At 42.8% G+C, this 7732-nt stretch overlaps 1 pseudogene; it reads right to left on the bottom strand.

Annotated features, from left to right (window-relative positions):
- Positions 2069 to 3230, bottom strand: Gm6477 (predicted gene 6477; annotated as a pseudogene).

The following is a 7732-nucleotide window of genomic DNA, read 5'->3' as shown; positions in this document are numbered from 1 at the left end:
CTTGAGCATATATTTGAGACCTAAAAGCCCCATCTCCATAGTAACACACTTCCTCTAACAAGGCAACACATCCTCCAATAAAGCCACACCCTCTAATAGTGCCACTTCTCATGGGCCAAGCATCTTCAAGCCACCACACATGCTAGTCCAGCTGTGTGATAAAAAGCAGCTTCCATTGGTGTTCTCAGTGAACTGCCTTGATCAGAAACAAATGTCTCTATGCTTATAAAGCTTATTTTAAAGCAAGGAACAACCCTTTCTCGTATACTTACTCTTTTCTGTGATCCTTTCTGAATTTACAAGTAAAATATTTCAATATTTCTTTCTCTTTCTTTCTTTCCTTTCCTTTTTTTTTTTTTTTTTTTTTGGTTTTTCTTTTTTTTTCCCCCTTTGGCCTTGGATTTCTTTAATTTCTCAATATATTTTAGATTTAGCCTCAAAACATTTACAAAATTTTAGGCAGATAATTTTTTTCTATTTATAATTTTTTTAATATATTTTTTTATTTTGTATTTTCCTCAATTACATTTCCAATGCTATCCCAAAAGTCCCCCATGCCCTCCTCCTTTTTTTTTTTTTTTTTTTTTTTTGGTTTTTCAAGGCAGGGTTTCTCTGTGTAGTCCTGGCTGTCCTGGAACTCACTCTGTAGACCAGGCTGGCCTCGAACTCAGAAATCCACCTGTCTCTGCCTCCCAAGTGCTGGGATTAAAGGCATGTATCACCACTGCCTGGCATGTTTCATTTTCTTAATGAATGATTCTTTTAAGTAAATGTTATTTAAAGTATGTTTTAAAATATTTTTACTTGTGTGTGTGTGTGTGTGTGTGTGTGTGTGTGTGTGTGCATGCTCCCTTGTCACTGTGTGAGCCACATGTCTGTCAGTCACCTGGAACTGGAGTTACAAGCATTGTAAGTAGCCCAGTGTGGGTACTTGGAATTGAACTCATGGTCCTCTACAAGAACAGCTAGTATTCTTCACTGCTGAGTCATCGCTTCATCCCCTTTAATAGAGACTTTTAAAGGCAATTTAAGATGTAGGGCAACGAATCAGTCTGCTATCTAGACACTGGGCTTTTCCCGGGGTTTGGGTCTAGTTCTTTCTAGGCTGCAGGCCCCTTCCTCATACAGATGTGGTGGCTATGTACCCACCTTCAGCTTCCACGGAAAAGAGTGATTACCATGTGATCTCACTGAGCCTCATTAAGCTGCCTATAAAATGAGACAGGGAGACACCACTGTTGCACAGGACTTTTATGGAGATTAAACGGCAATGCACATGTGTATACTTGTCACCTTGCAAGCACTCAGTTTGTGATAGCTGGTGCTAGAACTCCAGTCTTGATTGAAAATTGTCCTGGTGACCTCTTAAGTGTCACCCTTTTGAAAAGGTAAGTGCATTAACCCTTTCCTCATGCAACCCTAAGCAAGAGGCTTGTGGAATCTTCTAGCAAACTCCACACAAGCTGTTGCTAATTCAGTATGCCTCCTGCCATTACCTTTGAAATAATGCCTCACAATTTCTCAAACCTGGAATTAAAATCAGAGAATGTAGTCATTGCCCTGAGTTATATGAAGCATAAATAAACTTCTCTGGGAGAGTTGGAAACTTTCCTAGTTTGAAGATAATTAGCTCTATATCTCTAGAGTCAGTATATAAACACGCAGTGGCTGCCATCAACTCAGAACCTTATAGAATTTGGAAGCCGGCTGGGTATCAACTACCTAAGAGCCAAGGAATCCCTTCTTCTTCTTCTTCTTCTTCTTCTTCTTCTTCTTCTTCTTCTTCTTCTTCTTCTTCTTCTTCTTCTTCTTCTTCTTCTTCTTCTTCTTCCTCCTCCTCTTCCTCCTCCTCCTCCTCCTCCTCCTCCTCCTTCTTCTTGGAATTTGGAAGCCGGCTGGGTATCAACTACCTAAGAGCCAAGGAATCCCTTCTTCTTCTTCTTCTTCTTCTTCTTCTTCTTCTTCTTCTTCTTCTTCTTCTTCTTCTTCTTCTTCTTCTTCTTCTTCTTCTTCCTCCTCCTCCTCCTCCTCCTCCTCCTCCTCCTCCTCCTCCTCCTCCTTCTTCTTCTTTTTTGATTCATTTAAAAATTTATTGAGAGCAGCTAAGGATACAAAGGTTAAAACATGGTCAAAGAAATGAGGCATATGCACAAGTGGTACAGAAGCAAAGTTTTCGGCATCACAAGAGTAAAAGAAAAGTGCTTTAGGAAAAACAAGATTGCTTCCAGCCTGCAAGGGGGAATGGATGGCCAATCAGGAAAGGGGATTGAGATGTCTGGATTGCTGATGGTACTATATTTGTTTCTCCTTTTCCTCTTTCCCCATCTTTGGGCTTAATTTACCAGTAGTGCCCAGGAATGTTCCATGTGCTTTTTCTGTACTTGCTTGCATTTTTTTGCCTTAATGTCTTCTACAGAACTAGGTCCTTTTGGTGTTTTAGTAGTCTTTTCCTGTTTTTTGAAGGACTCTTGACCCTTTGATCTTGGTGTTGACGGTTTTAAGTCTTTTCCATTTAGGTTTGATTTTTGTGCATTTTTGGCTGGGGTATCTCGTACAGATTTCTTCACTGGTACCTTTTCTTCAGTTTCCTCTTCTTCAAAATCATCTTCTTCTTCTTCTTCATCATCCTCATCATCGTCCTCATCATCTTCATCAAGTTTTACTTTTTTTCTGTGGAACCTTGTTACCACCTCCAGGAGCAGATCGCTTTCCAGACATGCCTAAGAGTTTTACGTCCTCCTCATCTTCATCTTCAGACTCTGCATCTTCCTCTACAGCTACTAGATGCTGTCCACTAATGTGCACAGGCCCTGAACTACACTTCAACCGTAAGACCACAGGAGGTGTAATTTCAAAGCCCCCAAGGGAAACTGTTGGTTGTACAGACATTTTCAAAGTTGCCAGTGTGACTTTAATTGGACTGCCTTCATAGTTCATTGCTTCTGCCTCTACGATGTGTAACTCATCTTTTGCCCCTGCTCCTAAACTGACCGTTCTTAACGACAACTGGTGCTCATTTTCATCATTATCCACTTTAAAGTGATAGTCTTTGTCAGCCTTTAGTTCACAGCCGAAAAGGTAGTTCTGAGGCCTAAGAGGACTCATGTACATATCCATCGAGTCTTCCATGAGGTGGAGGCGCGCACTTCGGTGTGGGGGAAGCCGGACGGAAAACAACTGCCTCCTGTTCCACAGAACAGCCGCACAGGACGGAATCACGCCCCAAGGAATGCCTTCTTGTGTTAGTATAGTCAGCTTACATCACAAAGGAGAGGTTCAATGTCAAGGACAAGCCTTTTATTGGGAGTTTGCTAGAAGGACTCACAAGATAGACTTTGGGAAAAAGAATCAAGGAGAAAAAAAAAGCCTTACCTCCATCCCTCTCTTTCTGGTTCCTAGAATTCAACAACATCAGCCACAGCTGGTCTTGTAAGTTGGGGCAGGAGAACGAATTCTTCCTTCCCAGTAGAATCCTTCTGGACAATACACCTTGAAAAGCCTTCGGAAGTTCAGCAAAATGACTTAGTGTCAGCATGGTGCTATGGAACTTTAACGTGAGTGACTCTATTTTTACTTTTAGACTGATCTGTTAACATTCAGTACAATGAACTCTATAATCTTTATTTAACAGCATTTAGGTCATCTCCATGTCTTGTCTGTTGTGAGCAACATGTGCGATGGTTTGTATATGCTTGGCCCAGAGAGTGGCACTATTAGAAATTATGGCCCTGTTAGAGTAGGTGTATCACTGTGGGTGTGGACTTTAAGACCCTCATCCTAGCTGCCTGGAAGCCAGTAGTGCCTGCAGAAGAGGATGTAGAACTCTCAGCTCTTCTTGCACAATGTCTGTCTGGATGCTGCCATATTCCCACCTTGATGATAATGGACTGCACCTCTGAGCCTGTAAGCCAGCCCCAATTAAATGTTGTCCTTTTAAGAGTTGCCTTGGTCATGGTGTCTGTTCACAGCAGTAAATCCCTAACTAAGACAACATGTCAATGTACATGGAAATGATATCTCTTTGTGATCTTTGGATATATAGGTAGAATTAGTGGATCAACTAGTACTTCCTTTTTTTGTTTTGTTTTGTTTTTTGTTTTTTCAAGACAGAGTTTCTCTGTGTAGCTTTGGCTGTCCTGGAACTCACTCTGTAGACCAGGCTGGCCTTGAACTCAGAAATTCACCTGCCTCTGCCTCCCAAGTGCTGGGACTAAAGGCGTGTGCCACCACGCCTGGCTGTACTTCCCTTTTTAATTGTTTGAGGGCCCTCCATATCGGACATCTTTTATCTGTATTCACCCCTGGCTGCTCCAGACTTTCATTACTTACCACCCAAGTACTAAGAGTGTGAAGATTCATCCACCTATCTCTGACTACTCTGCAGAGAGAGAGAGAGAGAGAGAGAGAGAGAGAGAGAGAGAGGCTTTGATTTTCTTACTAGCATTTATAACTATGGCTTTTACTTATTTTGATCTATGATCATATTCCCAACCGTAAAGCAGTACCCAGCATATAGTAAGACAAATCCTTGTGCAATGACTGTCAGAATGCATGTCCTAGTGGCAAGAGTCACACATGATGGGGGTGGTGACTCACACCTGTAACCTCAGCACTTGAGAAGCTGAGACAGAAGGATTATGGAGAATGTGAGGCTAGCCTGATGTGGTGGTTTGAATGAGAAAGACCCCTTGTCAACTCCTATGTTTGAATACTTGGTCCCTAGTTAGTGGAACTGTTTGGCAAGGATTAGGAGGGGTGGCCTTGTTGGGGAAGGTGTGTCACTGGGAGTAGCAGATAGGGTTTCAAAATCCTATGCCATTCCCAGTGTGCTCTCTGCCTCCTGCTAGGAGGTTTCGGATTTGATCTCTCAACTCCTCCTGCACCATGCCTTCACTTTCATGGGCTCTACCTAACCCTCTTAACATGTCAACCCAATTAAATGGTTTACTTTATAACTTGTTTTAGTCATGGCTAAGAGGGGGGTACTGTTGGTTAAATAGAGGATCCTCTGGGAGACAAAAGGACGAAAATTCTTGAATTTTCTTTGGCTTCAGACGTTTTCAATTCTTTTATTTACATAGTTTTAGTTCTACTAAAATTCTCCTGCTAATTTGAGTTTTCTGATAGTTTCACAAATTTAATTAATTAGTTAATTAATCAAAATCATAGGAAGACCATTATTGATTAAAAAAAAAAGTCACATCATTCTAATTTCAAGGTTTCACTTTAGGAAAAAAAAATGCATGTAATATTTTCCCTGTGGTCCCCCCTGTTCCCACCTGGTCCCACCCGGCCATGCAAGATCCTTTGCTCTGTGTGGCACATGGAGAACTTATTCCATTAGTGTCTAGTGAATGGTCATAGTGGTCCCACAGTTGTCACTCTCATTGACCTTAGGTGTCCCTGTTCTATATTGAAGATAAATTGTGAAGTATCCCAGCACAAGAGTGATTTTCAAATGAGGACCTATGCCAGGATTTATGACATCTCCTGCCATTGCCACAGGAATAGAAGGGATGTTTAACCGTGTAAGGCCAATTTTTGCACAAGTCACCATTCATGCTGCATGAATATTAATCAAAAGAATCCTCAAAACAATTCCACAAAGTAGAATACTTATTTACTCCATAATTACTTTGCAAAGGTCATGTTTTTAGTTTTCCGGGGCTACTGTTAGAAACTTATACAGATAAAGTGGCTTAAACACCAACATTTTCTTGTCTTATACTACTGAAGAGCAGACACCTGAATTGAAGCTGTATCACAAGCCCTCTGAAGATCCTGCAAAGATACTGGCTCCAGGTTCCTAGGATCAATCCAGCATAGCTGATGTCTTCACAGGAATTCTTCTCTTACTTACTTACTTACTATGTCAAATCAGCCCTCTTCCCCTCAAGTCATTTTGGATTGGGGACCCAACCTACTCAAGTATGACCTTGTCTTAACTCAGAACATGCACAATTGTCTTAGTCAGGGTTTCTATTCCTGCACAAAACATCATGTCCAAGAAGCAAGTTGTGGAGGAAAGGGTTTATTCAGCTTACACTTCCACATTGCTTTTCATCACCAAAGGAAGTCAGGACTGGAACTCAAGCAGGTCAGGAAGCAGGAGCTGATGCAGAGGCCATGGAAAGATATTACTTACTGGCTTGCTTCCTCTGGCTTGCTCAGCTTGGTTTCTTATAGAACCCAAGACTACCAGCCCAGAGATGGTATCACCCACAAGGGCCCTCCCCCTTGATCACTAATTGAGAAAATGCCCACATCTGGATCTCATGGAGGCCTTTCCCCAACTGAAGCTCCTTTCTCTGTGATAACTCCAGCGGTGTGTCAACTTGACACACAAAACCAGCCAGTACAGCAATGGTCCTGGTTCCACACACATTTTGAGGTGCTGGGGATTAAGCCCTCAATATGTGAAATTTGACTGACTGTGATTCCACATTTATAGACACCCACTATATTCACCATAGCAGAGATTAAGTGCCAGAGATGTGGCTTGAACCTGGCTCTGTCCTGTTGGCAGCACACAGAGCTCTGTTCAGCATGCTCAGAGTAGAGTGGGGTAGGTGTTTAGTTTGGATATTGTGGTAGTTTGCACAGGAATAACCCCCATAGACACATGTTTGAAAGCTTGGCCAAATAGGGAGTGGCACTATTAGGAGGTATGGCCTAGTTGGAGGAAGTGTGTCACTGTGGAGGCAGGCTTTGAAGTCTCATATACTCAAGATATGTCCACTGTGGCTTGTAGTCTTTTTCTGCTGCCTGCAGATCAACATATAGAACTCTCAGCTCCTTCTCCAACACACAGGTCTGTCTGTCACACCTGGAGGGAGCCTTGGAAGCTCAAGAGCAAACACACACAAGGATAGCAGTGACAAATAACCAACTTGTAAACATTTTGTTTATTCTCTCCCAGCCCTGTCATCATAGCCAGAGGAGGATATCAGTTACCTTCATAGTCACCTTCCATACACGATCTGTCACTGATTCTGGAGATAGGCTGGCAGCCACAAAGCCCCAGTGATCCTCCTTTATCTGTCCCCTGTCACTGGGGGGTACAGGCATATGGCCACACACAGCGTTTCTACGGGACTTCTGAGGATTTGAACTCAGATCCTCACACTTGTGCAAGCGATTTTATAGGACCGAGCTATCTCGCCATCCCAGAACCAAGTGTTGATATTGTTGAACACTATTTTACAGTTCAAGGGAAGACTGGATTCTAGCTTCACATGTTAAGCAGTTCTGAGGCTATGGCATCTAGGCCAGGTGTCTATTACTGATTGACAAAGAGACCTGAAGAAGTAGAAGGAGGTAATGTCAAGATAGCTGCGCTACCAGGTCCCTTCTGTGATTTCCTACCTGATGATTTCCTGCTTTCTGCCCAGCTTGACTGTGTCAGGGCTAGCATCAGAGGCTATGATAGAAAACAAGCCACAGAACATTGAACAGTTTACATGGGAATACTTAGAGTCTGATTCTGCTCAAAGTGAAAGACTCCAAGAGGAGCCCCTCGCTCAGGCCTCAGGACAATAGTGGACACCCAAGAACTCACGACAGACCTGACAGACCGAGCTTGTTGCAAACCACATGAGGCTTTATTCGGGAAAGCCAGAGCTCTGGGGACGACTCATATCCCACGCAGGGGTAGAGGAGTCGAGGGGAAAGAATTCCCAGTTTTTATAGGCCCTCAGGGGGGAAAGGAGAAGGGGGAGATTAGGGGATTTCC

The sequence above is a fragment of the Mus musculus genome, chromosome 10 (assembly GCF_000001635.26).
Source record: "Mus musculus strain C57BL/6J chromosome 10, GRCm38.p6 C57BL/6J".
Lineage (NCBI taxonomy): Eukaryota > Metazoa > Chordata > Mammalia > Rodentia > Muridae > Mus > Mus musculus.
Note: the sequence above shows the minus strand (reverse complement) of the source record. Positions and strands in the feature narration are given on the sequence as shown.